A 19,715-nucleotide genomic window follows, 5' to 3' on the forward strand; every position below is an offset into this window, starting at 1 on the left:
CAGCTTCTAAGTCTCACAGGACTTTATTTAACTGGGAGAACTTAATGGTTAAGGGAGTTTTAAACATATACCGCTTTCTAGTGTCCTGAATCAAAAGGAGGCAAAATAGAGGTAGACAGAGTCAATCCTATTAGAAAGCACTATGAATACCTTGTGCTGATGGGCTTGCTCCTGTCTACATGAACCAATATTGTTTACAGACCCTAACACCAATAACTGTAGTGGAGGGAGAGGGGCATCCTGATTGGCTTAAACCTCTCAGGGCTTATTCCTTGGACAGAGGACATGCTCTTGAACTGAAGTAGAGCTGTCCCTTGGTATCCACAGAGGATTGGGTCAAGGCTCCCTGCAGATATCCAAAGCTGCATATGTTCAAGTTCCTTTTATAAAATGATGCAGTATTTGAGTATGACTTATGAACATCCTCCCATCTCATCTAGATTATTCATAATATCCAAAACATTATAAATACTACATAAGTAGTTGTTCTATTGTACTGTTCATGGAACAGTAATAAGTAAAAGTCTGTGGGACAGACTTTTTTTTTCCCTAAATATGTATTTATTTTGATTATTTTTTTGTAATCTACAGTTAGTTGAATCCAAGGATACAAAATCCACTGATACAGAGGGCCAGCTGTAAATGAACTGATATTATGGTTTGGATGTGAGGTGTCCCCCAAAAGCTCGCATGTGAGACAGTGCAAGAAGGCTCAGAGAGAAATGATTGGGTTGTAAGAGTCTTAATCCAAATAGTGATTTAATCCCCGGATAGGGATTAATCTAGTGGTAACCAAAGTGTTAGGGAGTGGCTGGAAGAGGTGGGATTGGCGTATGGCTTTGGGTATATATTTGTATCTGGCCAGTGGAGTCTCTCTGCTTTCTGATCATGACATGATTTGCTTCCCTCCACCGCGATATCCTTCTGCCTCACCTCAAGCCCTGAGGAATGGAGCTGGCCTGCTATGGACTAAGACCTCAGAAACTGTGAGCCCTCAAATAAACTTTTCCTCCTCTACAATTGTTTGGGTTGGTTCCTTTTAGTCACAACAGTGAAAAAACTAATTAGAACAACCAGGAATGGCAGGGAGAATACCCCAACAACATGTGGATACCATTAGGAAGGTAAAGGGGTAAAATGGAAGTTGGACAATCACACAACAAATATCAGAACAGTATATGCCACAATTTATTCAACAAATTCACTACTCCTGGACATTTATTTTCTTTCTTATTTTTCACTCTTGTAAGTTGCCCCTGCAACAATTGCTTTTGTGGCTCCGTCCTTGTGTGCTTTCTAGAATAACATTTCCTAATACTGAATTTCACAATCAAAGCATGTGAATGTTTGACTTAGCTTAGTAAATTTTCTTCTAGAGAGTTTGTTTCCCATAGTTAATACTTTCATAATCCTGGGAACTATGCAACCACGGGTACACATAGACCTATATTTTTTTAATTTCTGGTAATTTGCTAGGTAAAATGTTGTGCTTCTCAGATAGTATTCCATAGTGCTATGCTAAGGCCACAGACAAATATGGCAAATCTTTGTGGAGCAGCAATTCTTTGAGATTTAAACTTAAAACACTATTATTTTTGTATTGTTTTTACTATTTTTTTCCTTTTTTTATTGGTTGTTCAAAACATTACAAAGCCCTTGACATATCATATTTCATACATTAGATTCAAGTGGATTATGAACTCCCATTTTTACCCCGTATACAGATTGCAGAATCACATCGGTTGCACATCCACATTTTTACATAATGCCCTATTAGTAACTGTTGCATTCTGCTACCTTTCCCATCCTCTACTATCCCCCTCCCCTCCCCTCCCATCTTCTCTCTCTACCCCATCTACTGTAATTCATTTCTCTCCTTGTTTTTTTTCCCCCATTCCCCTCACTTCCTATTATATGTAATTTTGTATAACAATGAGGGTCTCCTTCCATTTCCATGCAATTTCCCTTTTCTCTCCCTTTCCCTCCCACCTCATGTCTCTGTTTAATGTTAATCTTTTCCTCCTGCTCTTCCTCCCTGCTCTGTTCTTAGTTGCTCTCATTATATCAAAGAAGACATTTGGCATTTGTTTTTTAGGGATTGGCTAGCTTCACTTAGCATAATCTGCTCTAATGCTATCCATTTCCCTGCAAATTCCATGATTTTGTCATTTTTTAGTGCAGAGTAATACTCCATTGCGTATAAATGCCACATTTTTTTTTATCCATTCATCTATTGAAGGGCATCTGGGTTGGTTCCACAGTCTAGCTATTGTGAATTGTGCTGCTATGAACATCGATGTGCCAGTATCCCTGTAATACACTCTTTTAAGGTCTTCAGGGAATAGTCCGAGAAGGGCAATAGCTGGGTCAAATGGTGGTTCCATTCCCAGCTTTCCCAGGAAGCTCCATACTGCTTTCCAAATTGGCCATGCCAATTTGCAGTCCCACCAGCAATGTACAAGAGTACCCTTTTCCCCACATCCTCGCCAGCACTTGTTGTTGTTTGACTTCATAATGGCTGCCAATCTTACTGGAGTGAGATGGTATCTTAGGGAGGTTTTGATTTGCATTTCTCTGACTGCTAGAAATGGTGAGCATTTTTTCATGTACTTGTTGATTGATTGTATGTCCTCCTCTGAGAAGTGTCTATTCAGGTCCTTGGCCCATTTGTTGATTGGGTTATTTGTTATCTTATTGTTTAATTTTTTGAGTTCTTTGTATACTCTGGATATTAGTGCTCTATCTGAAGTGTGAGGAGTAAAAATTTGTTCCCATGATGTAGGTTCCATATATACCTCTCTTATTGTTTCTTTTGCTGAGAAAAAACTTTTTAGTTTAAGTAAGTCCCATTTGTTGATTCTTGTTATTAACTCTTGTGCTATGGGTGTCCTATTAAGGAATTTGGAGCCCGACCCCACAATATGTAGATCAGAGCCAACTTTTTCTTCTATCAGACACCATGTCTCTGATTTGATATCAAGCTTCTTGATCCATTTTGAGTTAACTTTTGTGCATGGCGAGAGAAGGGGATTTAGTTTCATTTTGTCGCATATGGATTTCCAGTTTTCCCAGCACCATTTGTTGAAGATGTTATCCTTCCTCCATTGCATGCTTTTAGCCCCTTTATCAAATATAAGATAGTTATAACTTTGTGGATTAGTCTCTGTGTCCTCTGTTTTGGTACCAGTACCATGCTGTTTTTGTTACTATTGCTCTGTAGTATAGTTTGAAATCTGGTATCGCTATGCCGCCTGATTCACACTTCCTGCTTAGAGTTGATTTTGCTATTCTGGGTCTTTTATTTTTCCATATGAATTTCATGATTGCTTTATCTATTTCTACAAGAAATGCCATTGGGATTTTGATTGGCATTGCATTAAACCTATAGAGAACTTTTGGTGATATCGCCATTTTGATGATGTTAGTTCTGCCTATCCATGAACAGGGTATATTTTTCCATCTTCTAAGATTTTCTTCTATTTTTCTCTTTAGGGTTCTGTAGTTTTCATTGTATAAATCTTTAACCTCTTTTCTTAGGTTGATTCCCAAGTATTTTATTTTTTTTGAGGATATTGTGAATGGGGTGTTTTTCCTCATTTCCGTTTCAGAAGTTTTGTCGCTGATATACAGAAATGCCTTTGATTTATGTGTGTTGATTTTATATCCTGCCACTTTGCTGAATTCATTTATTAGTTCTAGTAGTTTCTTTGAAGACCCTTTTGGGTCTTCTAGGTATAAGATCATATCATCCACAAATAGTGATAATTTAAGTTCTTCTTTTCCTATTTTTATCCCTTTAATTTCTTTCATCTGTCTAATTGCTCTGGCCAGTGTTTCGAGAACTATATTGAATAGAAGTGGTGATAGAGGGCATCCCTGTCTTGTTCCAGATTTTAGAGGGAATGCCTTCAATTTTTCTCCATTCAGAATGATGCTAGCCTGAGGCTTAGCATAGATAGCTTTTACTATCTTGAGGTAAGTTCCTGTTATCCCTAGTTTTTCTAATGTTTTGAACATAAAGGGATGCTGTCCTTTGTCAAATGGTTTTTCTTCATCTATCGAGATGATCATATGGTTCTTATCTTTGAGTCTATTGATGTGGTGAATAACATTTATTGATTTCCGTATATTGAACCATCCGTGCATCCCAGGAATGAATCCTACTTGATCATGGTGCACAATTTTTTTTGATGGGTTTTGTGTCTGAATCCCCAGAATTTTATTGAGGATTTTTGCATCTAGGTTCATTAGAGATATTGGTCTGTAGTTTTCTTTCTTTGAGGTGTCTTTGTCTGGTTTCAGAATCAGGGTGATGTTGGCCTCATAGAATGAATTTGGAAGAGCTCCCTCTTTATCTATTTCCTGAAATAATTTGAAAAGTATTGGTATTAATTCTTCTTTAAAGATTTTGTAAAACTCCGCTATATACCCATCTGGTCCTGGGCTTTTCTTGGTTGGTAGTCTTTTGATTGCTTCTTCTATTTCATCCATTGATATTGGTCTGTTCAAATTGTATGTATCCTCCTGACTCAGTCTGGGCAAATCATATGACTTAAGAAATTTATCGATGTCTTCACTATCTTCTATTTTATTGGAATATAGGTTTTCAAAATAATTTCTAGCTGTCTTCTGTATTTCTGTAGCATCTGTTGTGATATTGCCTTTTTCATCCCGTATGTTAGTAATTTGAGTTCTCTCTCTTCTTCTCTTCGTTAGCATAACTAAGGGTCTGTTGATCTTATTTATTTTTTCGAAGAACCAACTTTTAGTTTTGTCAATTTTTTCAATAGTTTCTTTTGTTTCAATTCTGTAGATTTCCTCTCTGATTTTAATTATTTCTTGCTTTCTGCTACACTTGCTGTTGTTTTGCTCTTCTTTTTCTAGGGCTTTGAGATGAAGTGTGAGCTCATTTATTGGTTGTTTTTTTCTTTTTTTGAGAAATGACCTCCAGGCGATGAATTTCCCTCTTAAAACTGCTTTCATTGTGTCCCATTGATTCCGATATGTTGTGTCTGTATTTTCATTTATCTCTAAGAATTTTTTGATTTTCTCCTTTATGTCTTCTGTAACCCATTGATCATTCAGTAACATATTGTTCATTTTCCATGTGATGTAGGATTTTTCCTTCCTTCTTTTATCATTGATTTCCAGTTTCATTTCATTATGATCAGATAAAATGCATGGTATTATCTCCACCCCTTTATATTTACTGAGGGTTGCCCTATGGCATAATATATGGTCTATTTTTGAGAAGGATCCGTGTGCTACTGAGAAAAAAGTATATCCATTTGATGATGGTTGATATATTCTATGTATGTCAGTTAAGTCTAGGTTATTGATTGTGATATTGAGTTCTATAGTTTCTTTATTCAACTTTTGTTTGGAGGATCTGTCCAATCTCTCTCTTGTGAGAGAGGTGTGCTGAAGTCACCCATAATTATTGTGTTGTGTTCTATTTGATTCTTGAACTTGAGGAGAGTTTGTTTTATGAACGTCAAAGCACCCTTATTTGGTGCATAAATATTGATAATTGTGATGTCTTGTTGGTGAAAGGTTCCTTTTAACAGTATATAATGTCCTTCCTTATCCCTTTTGATTAACTTAGTCTTGAAGTCGATTTTATTCGATATGAGGATGGCCACCCCTGCTTGCTTACGAGGACCGTGTGCGTGGTATATTTTTTCCCAACCTTTCACCTTCAGCCTGTGTATGTCTTTTCCAAACAGATGTGTCTCCTGGAGGCAGCATATTGTTGGATTTTTTTTTTAATCCATGTTACCAGCCTATGTCACTTTATTGGAGAGTTTAAGCCATTAACGTTTAGAGTTACTATTGATATATGGTTTGTACTTCCAGCCATATTTGATTATTTATCTTTTTTTTTTTAATTTGGTTTGTTTCTCCATGATTAGCTTTCCCCCCACCCTCTGTCTTTACTGAGGTACTTCCCACTGTTGGTTTTGGTTATTGTTTTTCATTTCTTCCTCGTGTAGTGTTTTGCTCAAGATGCTTTGCAGTGCTGGTTTTCTGGCTGCAAATTCTTTTAACTTTTGTTTATCATGAAAGATTTTTATTTTGTTGTCGTACCTGAAGCTTAATTTTGCTGGATACAAAATTCTTGGTTGGCATCCATTGTCTTTCAGTGTTTGAAATACGTTGTTCCAGGATCTTCTCGCTTTCAGCGTCTATGATGAAAAATTCGTTGTTAACCTTATTGGTTTACCCCTGAATGTAATCTGCCTCCTTTCTCTGGTAGTTTTTAATATTTTCTCTTTGTTCTGTATATTGTATATCTTCATAACAATGTGTCTTGGCATTGGTCTACTGTGATTTTGTATGCTCGGTGTCCTGTATGCATCGACAATTTGTATATCCGTTTTCTTTTTTATTTCTGGAAAGTTTTCTATAATTATTTCATTCAGCAGGTTATTCATTCCCTTGGTTTGAACCTCTATATCTTCCTCTATCCCGATGACTCTTATGTTTGTTTTTTTTATGTTATCCCATATCTCTTTGATGTTTTTCTTGTGATTTTTTACCAGCCTTTCTGAGTTGGCTAGATTCTTTTCAAGATGATATATTTTGTCTTCATTATCTGATGTTCTGGCTTCTACTTGCTCCACTCTGTTAGTGATACTCTCATTTGAGTTTTTAATTTGGTTTATAGTTTCCTGCATTTCTAGAATTATTGTTTGATTTTTTAATAATCTCTATCTCCTGATAAAGATTTTTATTTGCTTCTCTTATCTGTTTATGTAATTCGTTTTCAATGTGTTCTTTCACTGTTTGAATTTGCTGTTTCATATCCTCTTTAAGATTCCATTCCATTTGTCTAAGGTATTCCTTGAGTTCTTTATTTGGTCATTTTTCTGATGCCTCTAGGTCCTCCTGAATATTTAGGCTGTTCTGCATTGTTTGTACTCCTTTTCTTCCTTGCTTTTTCATGCTGCTCATGTTACTTCTTGTTCTGTTTGACTCCTGAGTTACTGTTTACTCCTATAAATTTATTTGATGCTGTCTCTGCCGGTTTCAATGAAGTTATCTCCTCCGCCGCATTATGGTGACATTGGTTCTCTGCCATGGTGGTATCCCATGTAAATGGTGACAGTTCGTTCCCTTTGCCAGGTGACCAATGCAACGGGTGGGTCCTGACTGGCTCTCCCAAGCCACGTCTCAATCCTGTGGCCACTGCCTATGAAGACTCAGTTGGTATTAACCTCTGCAGATTCAGAAGGGCCGACCAGTTGTTTCAGCGGGATGGTTTAGTGCTGAGTCACAGCGGTTTGCCTGCGAGATGCAGGTGAACGGGAGCTTGAATTCAGCCGAACCGGGCTCGGTGTGTGTTCTGAGAGGCCCAGACCGTTCGCCCCAGATCCACGTCAGCTCAGCATTGCCTAGTGATCCTGAGGAAACAGCATTTAGATGTTTTATGACTCCCTATGCCTGCGCAGCTGAAGAGGTCAGAGACATGATCTCTCCATGCCCGCCACCATGTTGGATCTCTTGTTTTTACTGTTCATTTTACATTTCATGATATCCTGACATAGAATAAAAAATCTATAAAAATTGTATGGATAAAATGTGAGGCTAAAAACAAATCTCCTGTTACAGTGGAATGATATGTTTTCTTTTTCCTTCTCATGCTTCCTTCAAATCCCAGAAGTAAAAGTTCACTTTCCTCTGTAGTAAGAAATCTTGGTAGAAATGTGAGAAATAATTGATTTCTACTAGAATACACGTATTACAATCATTTGCCCAATAAAGTCGTGAAGATGCCAGGAGATAATGATGGCTCTGCAAGTAAGGAGAGCTTGGAGTAAGTAGGAAAGGATCAAATGTATAGAAGACACCAAAACCTTACACTGGAGGACCGTAACCAAGTGGTTTCATCAAGGACAAATAAATCACCCCAGAGGTTTAGTGATAGAGCAGTGGCCTACCATTCCTAGTGACAGGCAGGATCCAGGGATCCTACTTTCAGCCATGGGAAATCCCAATCTGCTACTGCCAGCAGATGGGCAGGGAGATGAGGCCTAGTCACTACATTTCCACTGCCAGAGGGAAATCCTATTAATTCCCAGCACAAGTCATCCCATGTAGACTTTTGTGATTATTGAATGTCATTTCTCTGATTAAAATGGCTTGAATTGTTTTGCTCATTAAAATCCTTTGATATTTGGGATGCTATGACATTCAATAAATATCCAGTGTTGAATGAGGCAGATGCAATATCCAATTAAATTCATTTAAGAAGTTCTGGCATCATTGTGAAGGTATCATCAGAGTTTTTGTGTTCCTCAATTAATTTTCCTAATGATAATAAAATTACTATTTTTTTCTTAGCCTTTCTAAATGCAGGTGTCCCGATACAGGCTAGGAAGTTTTGATGCATTGTGGCTAAATTAAAAATGTATGCCTTCATGGCTCCCAATAAGTCAAAATTTCAAAAGAGACATTGAAATGTCCATATAAAAGGACACTTACTGTCTTGCTAACCTTGATGTGCAGAAGATTAAGAGCTTGGCTGTGCCCTATTGAGTCAAGACTTTCCCTAATAATTGCATGTAATAACATGGTGATTACATCTGGAATAAGATTCTTTTTCTTCCATATGTATCTGGATGTAATGGCCTGGGCAAACATCCCCTATTTGTGCCTATATACACATGGGAAATCCCAATCTGCTACTGCCAGCAGATGGGCAGGGAGATGAGGCCTAGTCACTACATTTCCACTGCCAGAGGGAAATCCTATCAATTCCCAGCACAAGTCATCCCATGTAGACTTTTGTGATTATCTACCCTTTTCCGTCCTGCTAGAAGACCAGGAGGCTGATTGTACTGACTGCACCAACCAAAGTCCCTTGCCCCCTGGCTTATGATTATGTTTGAACAATGGGGAGGGAGAATGAGATACCTGAGTCAAGATAATCTGAATGCTCCTACTTTGGGGCTGTAGGTCAGTAGTGACTCGTAGCATCTCTTAGAGCTCCATTCATGCAGTCCCCTTGCTCCTTTGGACTCAGTCCTTGTCCTCCACTGTTTCTAGCTCTTTGCAAGGCTCACTTGACCTTTCTCTGTGGCACTGTGAACAATCTCTTCATTAAATTCCCCATTACTCAAGTGTCCTTTGTCTCTTCTTGGGACTTAATGTAACTCTTATATATTCTATCAAACAGCATGAAATGTAATTCTATAAATACACAGGAAAAGCACTCAATTCTCCATAACCCACACTCCAAACAGAAATGAGCACTTGACCAGCAAAAAATTTATTTGGATTTCTGAAAAATGCTTGGACTGTCTTTCAGAGACATTTCTTTTTCATAAAATGAGATATCAGGTTCATGATTTGGTGTCCTTTCCTGTTCTACCCCAAGGGATTAATAATTAGCGCTTGTTATGCATGTCTATTCTCCTCTGAGGCTAAGGGTATTATGGTAAAAGTGCTTCATAGCCAGGAAAAATGATTTCATGTTCAAGAACAAATAATAAGTCACTATAACAATCTAAATTGCATAAAGAACAGTGTAACTAGTAAGGATATTTGGTTTACCTTTGACTTTTTATGTTAATAGCTGTGTTGTGTGTATCGAGGTAGGTCTTTGGCACTTCTCTGACGTCCAATAAACTACTAGATGTATTGTCTGTTCTTCCAATCCCCAATAAATTAATGTGAAAAATCCAAAACTATATAGAATTTTTCTAACAGAGAACATACATATTCATTTCCCTTTTTCTTGTAACCAGTCTCAAGAAAAAAAAATACATTCAGATCTTTCTCATCTGAGAATAGGTCAGGCTACTATGAGAACATAAAGATATAAAGGGCCATAAGATGTTAAAAGTTATTCATGGACAATTTTATGTGGGTAAATGAATCTGTTAATTAGGGAAACAGAGTCACCATGAATGTGAAGGGACTTATTATAGTAAGTAGATTTTAAGCCATGACAGAAGTAGAGGTCTGGGGAAGGGAGCTGGAGGATTAGAAATGAAGTCACTAACAAGCCTGCCTACCTAAAGCACTGGAGAAGGTGGACTGGTCAGAGTTTGCAGGAATATCTGAGAAGCCAAGCACAGGTACCCATTTTATGGAGGGCAGGGGCACCCAAAGGAAGCCTGTGGAAAGGCCTAAGAATCTGTAACCTTCATATAACTACCATCTCTCTGGGTCCATAATCAAGCATCTGGTATTAGTTTTGGCACTCTCATTGATTAATAGGGCCAGAAAACAGGAAGAAGAGGTACAGGCAAAGTAAAGAAAGAGCCAGGAAAAGCTAGAACTGACTGGGCTCTTTCCTGCCTACCCATCACTACTCATCTAACCATATGACCTTCTTAGAGTAATGGCCACTGCTTCCTGTCTTTCAGATCTCAGGCAATTTCTTTACTTAGCTAGCTCTAATAGGAAACCACATGGTGAAGAGGAATCTTCGAAATATATTTCCTAAATTAACCAAATCAATGTAGCATAATAGAGCATGATTTATTCCTTGTGAACTGGGTATCTATATAGTCATTTTTAAGAATATTTAATATCTAAATAGAGATTTTTAAGAATATTTAATATCTAAATAAAGACAATAGCAAAATCGTGCTTCTACTTCATGTGATACCATTATTTGAAAGCATACAATCCCTCCTCCCTAAAGAAGATACACAGAATATTATACATCCACCTTGATTCATCTTTTGGTGGCACTTTCCTTTTCTAGATGAGTTATATTCCCACTTTAACATCCTGTAACTTAAATACTGAAATATAAGGTTAATTTCTATGAGCAATTTTTTTGTAAGAATAGTAGCAACATAACAAAAAGAATAGGTTAAATCTCTATCACTCTCTTATCTCCCTAAAGTATCCAACAATATTTATTATAAAGCAAGGAAGGCTTCAACACTATTACACTCTTTGTTTTTACAACTAATCACATCATTATAACTGGCATTTTTAACTTTCTTCTTCCACTGCCCCATATCCATTTTTTTTCCCAGCTAGTCACAGTTCCTTACTGGGGAGAGGTAGGGGGCAAATATTCATGACAGGGTTGACCTAATTAATAGAGTATGCTCTTTTGGCTTATTGTAGCTTCCTTAATTTTTATCACAGGTTATAAGAATACTAAGAGGCACTCCCAGAGGAACTCTGTGAACTCTACATGTACTTTTCACTGGCCCACTGTGTAGTAGCAATTTAATTTCCTCTTGATAATCAGAATCAACTACCCCAGTACAGTAATTTCCTTTTTTGTTTTTTTGCCTGTGGCAAAATCCTCAGGTGGCATCCCCTGCTTCCAATTTAGTAGAAGTTTATTGTATATCTGACAACAGCATTACTACTACCTTAGTTTCTATCTGGAACGTTCCCCAAAGGCCTATGTGTTCAAGGCTTGGTCCCCATCTGGATCTATTAGTAGGTGGTGGAAACTTTAAAGAGTATGGCCTATTGGAAGATATTAACTCACTGGGGCTGGAACTCCAGTCCCTTCCTACATCTTTCTTTCACCCAGCCATGAATTGAATAGGCATCCTGCACCAAGTCTTCCTACCACAATGCGCAGCCTTAGTATATGCCAAGGCATCAACCATGGATTTAAACCTCCAAAATGGTGCAGATAAAACCTTTTCTCTTCTTAAGTTGATTTTATTGGGTGTTTGTTATAGTAACAGAAAGGCGACTAACAGGAATGTGGACTTAAACCAGTAGAACCTCAAATTAAAGGGATCAGAAGCAAACATTTCACTTAGAGGCCACTAAGGGTAATTGTGAGGGGACCAACTCCCTTATTTACCCCTTGATTACCAAATCTGAAAATTGGGAATTGGAAAAACAACATATACTGTTTGTTGATTCAGAGTATATTTGTTATAGATTGGGAGATATTTTCCAAGCTCTGCAGGATCACTGGCCAGCTGGAGCAATAACTGAATATTTCATTCTATCAGGTCCCTTGCTCCAGCTTATGGTAATGTCAGTAAATTCTATGAACACAAGACCATTGTTGCATTTAATTAGCTACAAAATAAATATCTTGGTCAGAAACTATGCTCTGTAGGATATGAATAAGATATTCTGTAAATCTACAGATAGTGATTTTGGCAGAAGCATCGTGGGCAAAGAAGGCAAATCCATGTCCAGAATAAGTTTTATTCCATGGAGTACAGAGCTCTGCTTTTCATGATGGAAGTGGTCCAATGGAATCAGCACTGAAGGGAGGTTCCTACTATTTGTAGGTTGGATCATCAGGGGCTATGATCAGATCAGGCTCAGTGAATAGAATTCCATGTGTCTAAGTCCATGAATAACAACCCCTATAAACAAAGTTCAGTCAAGAAACTAGGTCCACCATAATTGTTTCTGGGTGAGAGATTTATTATAGAATTAGACTTTATATAATTTTGGCAAATACTAGAGAAGTAATATCCAGAAGGGAAGAGAACCAGAGTAAAAGACATAGAGTGCCATCCAGTCTTCCTGGAGCACAAGTGCAGGGTAGACAACTCTAGGTTTGCCCAAGGATCTAAGAGAGCTTACTGAGACTGCAAATGGGTTCTCCTTGATAGAGCAATGGGAGGCGTGGTTTCTGTGTACTCCCACCTTTGTGGATCCACAGAAAAACATCTGGGTTTGAACTTAGGATCCAGTCTAGTAGTCATGAAGAAAAGCTAGACAAAGAATGGAGAAGAGAAATGGCAACCTAGAATTCCCTTCACATTTCCAAATCTGACCACTCTCCATATCTGACTGTAAGAAATTCTAAGAGTTATGACTACTGCTTCACTTCTACTTTCCAAATATTTTACAAATTCCTTTTTTTCCCACCAAATTTCCTTAGGAATCATAAAGCAATGGAATTCTATAAAATGTAGCTCCATCTTAACAAGTTGATATTGACAATTTAGCATAGTTCCAGAGAAAGAAGGCTGTTATCCATCCATCCATCCATCTGTCCATTCATTCATTCATTCATTCAGCATGTTGTGTCAGTAACACTCTAGGAACTCAGTTTGCAAGCTAAAAGTGTCTTTTATAGGACTTAAATATACAATGGTATAGACATTATAAATAAACTTCAAGTACTTACATTTATAATAATAATCATGAAAGTACTGTGAATGATAATAAGATGGGCCCATAAAAGAAATTGACAAAGGAGGAACAACCCAGAATGGTAGAAAATACTTTGCCAAAAAATTATATCTAAATTGAGACCAAAAAAGAGGAGTGTATGGCCATGTTTCAGAAAGAGGAAAAAGCAAATAGTCCCACCAAATTGTCCTGAAAGGAGTTGAATGCACTTGCTGCAACCTGTTCTACACCTTTTGTTTTATTTTGAACCCACTCTGAACAGTTTGATTTTTACTCCTCCACTAAAACTTATGATGTTAAGGTTATCATCAACATTTTAATTGCCAAAGTCAGTGGTTAATTCACAGCCTTCATCTCACCTGATCACAACATTACTTGGCCAGATGAACACCCCCATTTTCTTGATAAACTGTCTTCATCTGGTCTCTGGAACACCATTGTCTGCCTCGGCTTGCTATAATATAGTGTGCTTCCTGAGAACAAGGGCTTTGGCTTGTTCACCTCCAAGTGTCTGGTGCCAAGAACAATGTCTGGCACATAGTAGGCAATGAATAATTGTCAAACGAATTAAAGGAGTTTAGGAAAAAGCATCTAGTAGAATGGAAACAGGAATATGAAGAGGATATTTTGGAGCTAAGTGAAATAACTATTTGAAGAAAGAAGGAGATGATCAATGAATTAAATGATGCAGGGAGCTGATCTTTGGATTTGGCAATGTAAAAATTTTTAGTGAAGGTTTTGTGGAATGTTAAGGTTGAAAGTCAGATTGGAGAGGGTTCCAATGGGAATAGAAGAAGAGAAAACAATGGTAGGAATTTTAGTCAGCTGCTTTGAGGAGGGTTTCTTTAGAGGAGATCATCAAGTGAACAGTGGATAAAGGTAGAGCTTTCCTTTTTATTTATTTAGTTTTTACAATGAATATTTTTGTCCCAATGAGAGGGTCTGATGGAGAAGTGAAGTTTGAACTACAGAATGGATACGGGATAGTTGCTGAAGTGATGTCCTTGAATGCAGGTCCCATTAGTGAAAGAGCTATAGGGCTTTGCAGAGCACAGTTCATGCAACCACAAGATGGAAGGATAATAGTGCACATAAAGTGATTAATAGGTGTGGTGGGGAAAGTTTGTGGAAGCAGTCTCCTGTGATTAAGCACCTTTGCTGGAATATTCCCCACCCAAACTCTAAACAGTAGAATGCCCCAGGGCCCAGTCCTTGGCATGTTTCTCCTCCTGCACTCATTTGCTAAGATGATCTCATTTAGTCCCATGGATTCAAATATGCTACTCTTTGCTAAATGCTCTTCTCCTTCCCCTATCTCTCCTTCAACTCCAGACTCAGACCCACTGTCCACCTGACACCTGTACTTCATGTCTAACAGAAATATTAAGCTTAATGTATCTAGAACTAAACAACTTATTTCTTGCCTTCTTTCCCAAATCAGCTTTCCCAATCCTTAACCATGTATATACACCGTTCATAGTGTATATATTATACTATGAGCACAGAAGCATAAACCAAAAATGTTGATGTCACCCTCAATAGTTTCTCTTTTATCAGGTCAGCTTGACTTCAAAATATATCCGTCGAATTCCCAAGAGTTCTCAAAAGTTCTCTGATAGCATCCTAGTGCAAAACACTGACATTTCTCACCTGAGTCACACACGAGCATCTTCATGGTTTCACTTGCTTCCACTCTTTTCTCCCTTTAGTAAAATTTCCACCAGAAATCACAATGATTCTTTGACCAAACTAATCCGATCATGTCTCTTTTCTGGTCAACATTCTTCATTGTCTTTTCAAAAAAATAGTAAAGCCTGATGTTCTTTCTTTTTTCCCATATTTTTTTAGACCTTTATTTATTTATTTATTTTTATATGGTGCTGAGGATCGAACCAAGTGCCCCAAGCATGCTAGGCGAGTGCTCTACCACTGAGCTACAATCCCAGCCCTTCCCATATTTTTATTGGTGCATTACAATCATGCATAATGGTGAGGTTCATTGTTACCTATTCCTACATGCACACAATATAACAATGAAATTTGACCAATGTCATTCCCCAGTATTTCTCTTTACCTTCCCTGCCTTCCTTTTCCTGGTCCCTTTCCTCTACTGTACTGGTCTCCCTTTGATTTTCCTGACATCCCACCTCTCTATTTTTGTTTTTTTTTCTTTCTCCTCCCAAGCTTCCACATATGAGAAAAAATATATTACCCTTGACCTTCTGAGTTTGGCTTATTTTGCACAACATAATGTTCTCAAGTTCTATCCATTTTCTTGCCATTTGGCATAATTTCATTCTTCTTTATGGCTGAATAAAACCGTAATCTCTCTCTCTCTCTCTCTCTCTCTCTCTCTCTCTATATATATATATATATATATATATATATATATATATATATATATATATATATATATATATAAATCTCACATTTTCTCTATGCAGTGGATACCTAGCCTGGCTTGGTAGTTTGGCTATTGTGAATTGTGCTGCTATGAACACGTGTATTCGTGCATTACTATAATATGCTGACTTTAATTCTTTAGGATAAATACCAAAGAGGCGTATAACTGGGTCATATGGTGGTTCTATTCCTAGTCCTTTGAGAAATGTCCATACTGATTTCTATAGCAGTTTTACTAATTTAAAATCCTACCAAGAGTGTAAAAGTGTTCCTTTTACTCCTTATCCCCACCAGCACTTATTATTATTTGTATTTTTCTGTGAGCTTTTTTTTTTTTTTTGGTACCAGACATTAAACCCAGCAGCACATCCCCAGTTTATTTTGAGACAGTGTCTCGCTAAGATGCTGAGGCTTTAAACTCCTGATCCTCCTGTCTCAGCCTCCTGAGCCACTGGGTTGTTTGTATTCTTGATGACTGTCATTCTAACTGGAGTGAGAAGAAATCTCAGTGCAGTTTTGATTTTAATTTCCCCAATAACTAAAGGCATTGAGCATTGTTTTAATATATTTGTTAACCATTTATATTTACTTTTTTTGAGAAGTGTCTGTTTAGTTAGTTTTTTCATTTATTAATTGAATTATTTATTTTATCAATGGTAAGTTTTTTTAGTTTTTAAAATATTTTCTGGATATGAGCCCTCTATTAGAAGAGTAACTGACAAAGATTCTCTCCCATTCTGTAGGTTCTGTCTTTACATTTTTTTCTTTTACTGTGCAGAAGCTTTTAAATTTTATGCCTCCCCATAATTCTTGGTATTATTTCCTGAGCTTTAGGGGTCCTATTGAAGAAGTTGTTGCCTGTGACTGTATGTTGGAATGTTGACCTTCCATTTTCTCCTAGGGGTTGCATAGTTCCTTGTCTAACTCCTAGGTCTTCAATACATTTTGAGTTGGGTTTTGTGCAGGATGAGAGATAAAGATCTCGTCTCATTCTTCTTCAAGTGGACCAATGGCCTTTCCAGCCCACCAGGGTCCAAGATGATCTGATCTAAGATAAGCTCTCTCACTCATCTCCTGCCAGAGGTCTTCCATGACCACCATGGCTAAAGTAGCATCTCCTCACACTAACTCCTTCCTCTGATTTGATTTTTTTTCATTTTATTAATCACTTCCTGATATCATATCATGTGTTTATTTGTTTCCTATCTCCTTGTTCCTGCCAATATAAAGTAGACTCTATAAGAGCACATATCTCCAGCACCAGTGCATGTACACAGTGCTAAATAAACACATTAAGTAAACAAGAACAGTCAAAGAATTCTGGAAAAGCAGTGAAATAACACAATCAAAGGTGAGAAAGGGGCCAGAAAGGGAACAGAGGTACCAACTAGGGATTCTTGATTAGGTGGGACTTGGATGGAGTAAGGTGGAGGAAATTGAGATATTAAAAAGTGAATTATTCAAGGCTTCTGGTCTTCAAAGTTATGCACCCAATTTTGTTTGAACCTCAATTCTTGGTCCTATTTACAAATTTAATTCCATGTGCATGTATCATGACCAAATATATATTGAATGTGTTGATGCAGAATGATAGAATTTTAGAACTGGAAGTAAGCATAGGGATGATTAATCTTGATAGTTTCTTTCTCGATGAAGAAACAGCCTCATCAAGGTTGGGGTTCTACCCAGAGCCTCTCAGCTTATTAGTGGAAAAGCAAAGACTAGAACCTAATTTGTCTTTTCTTCATTCCTGTGCTGTTTGCATTCCTCATTAGTCATATTACAGAATTGCCTTGAAAAAATATGTGTACTTTTAACATCTTAAGAACTTTGAAACTGCTAATTGTTTTAAAAATAACTTACCATGTGATTATAAAAGTTCATTTGGTTTCCTACATGATTTTCATTATATTTTGGGCTGTGGTGAGAAGTCCCAAGAGGGTACATCAGATTTTCTTCTGGGTATTTCTGTTCAACAGTTGAAGTTAAGGTACAGCAGCCAAAGTATCATTCAGGGTTTCTAATTTAGTGTTTATCTACCCCCTTCCCTTTCCAGTATCCCTTTCCTGGACATCTACTCAATGTCATATTTCCGGTAGGACCCTAAAACTGAGACAGAAAAATGCAAAATAAATGAAGTAATGAGTAGATCAGATAGGCTGAATAAAGGTAAAGAAAACAGTTTTTTTTCTATACTAATTTAGATTCATTGCATCACATATTATTCATGTAAATTTTCTCCTTCAAACCACTCAGCAACAATATCTCATCATTAAGTGTAATAAATGCTGAGGGCATTTTCCACCTCTCTGCAAAACTACAGTACACTTTTTGTCCCTTCCTCATATTATGCAGGCCTAATTTGCACAGAATTCAGGGCTGTTTCATTAATTCATTTAAATAGGTTGCTTGTTCCTAATGAGCTCACCACACAAAAGTAACTAGGAGTGTTCCTCTCTTGTTTAGAAGATGCGTGATCCTGACACACAGGGTAAGAAAAGAATAATTCACCTGGGGCTGCTAGAGAAATGCACAAATACATGGGTGGAGGTGGTGTTGTCTCAACCAGCACCTACTTGAATTTCTACCAAACCATGACCTTGGTTTACGTGCTTTGGGGCTGAGCAGGGCAGATAGACACTGGAAATATTCTGTTGATAGGTGAACATTCTCTTTAACTCACTTTCCTCTTCCCATGCTGCATCCTGTCCCTGTTAATCTCTGCTGAAGCATTTGTATTTTTTAGGAAGTTCTCTGATAGATTAATCTGAGAACATAAGGAGGAAAAGTTGTCACGTACTGAACTGTGTCTTCTCTTCCCAACAAATTTTTGTATTGAAGCCCTAACCTCTGCTATCTCAAAATGTGATCCGACATCTAACACTTAGTTAAGATAAGCTCATACTGCAGTAGCATGAGCCCCCAACTCAGTATGTGTTCTGATAGAGGGGGAAATTTGAATGTGACACACACATGGGGGAAATACTGTGTAAAAATTAGATCTGTGCTGCCATAAGCCAAGAATTGACAGAAGCTAAAAACCAGCCTGGGAACAGATCCTTCTCCAGTGGCTTAAGGTGGGGTGTGGCCTTGCTGGCAACTTGTCTTTGGACCTGCGGATTCCAGAGTTGTCAGACAATAGTTCCCACTGCTTTTCCACTTGGGCTGTGGGCCTTTGTTCTGGCAGCCCTGGCAACACAGGGGCCATTATGGAAGGATAGCAGTGTCCATTGCACAGGTCCAGCCCTATCCTGTGCACAGCAACCTCTGAAAGCCTTCTGCATGTAGACGAGATCACATTTCTTCCTATGTAAACCCATCAGTGGCTCACATCATCCTCCCTTGATAGGCCTATCCATTTCTAATACTTCAGCATTTCTAGTGCTTTCTCTACTTCTCACTCTCCCCAGCTGCCCTGGGCTCATGTTTTCCAAACATTATGCACTCTGATACTCACATATTTTTTTCACATATTTTCCCTTTCTAACTGAAATTAGGTTTCAACTCAAAAATAATATCTTCATGAGACCTTCCTGAATTAAGTTGCTTGAGCTGTCCTGCATCAGAGGTGATGCCTTTCCTAGGAACTTTCAGTGGAAATGTGCTGATTAAAGATTGCCCAGTCGCTATGGTGATGCCCTGTTTAATAGGAGGTTCTGTGCCAGCTAAGGAGCTCTCAGTTCTTGACCTTGAAGTTCAAACACCACCTGCCCAAGGATAGAAAGCTATGGGCACAAGCTGATAGTCACAATTGGGCTGCTCACATCTATCACCTTGGTTCTGCTTGTTATGTTAAAACTATATGATAGACATGCTGAGATGGTTCTGGGTTGTCCATCCCTCATCAGGGGATGGAGAAACACTGGGCCCCAGCTTTTTCTCTATTTGCATGTCTGTCTTTTCTTCATCTCCTCATCATCCTGTCTGGAACCTGAATTAAGGGCCATGCACGTTGCAGCAACTTCCTTGATTGCCTTATGTAAAATACTACTCTCCTCACTTTTTTTGCTTTTCTCCCTGAATAACACTGATCAGCACCTAGCCTTACACATCATCTCTCTATTGTCATCCTCTGCAAGCAGAGGAGTTCCTTTGGTGTAGGAATTATGTCAGGTTTGTTGTATCCTTTAAAGCCTGGCACTGCAGAGTTCACAGAAGGAGCTCAATACATGTTTGTTGAATGAATGAATAAATGTTTTGCCATACACTTATGGAACCCA

The sequence above is a fragment of the Callospermophilus lateralis genome, chromosome 7, assembly GCF_048772815.1.
Source record: "Callospermophilus lateralis isolate mCalLat2 chromosome 7, mCalLat2.hap1, whole genome shotgun sequence".
NCBI classification, from domain to species: domain Eukaryota; kingdom Metazoa; phylum Chordata; class Mammalia; order Rodentia; family Sciuridae; genus Callospermophilus; species Callospermophilus lateralis.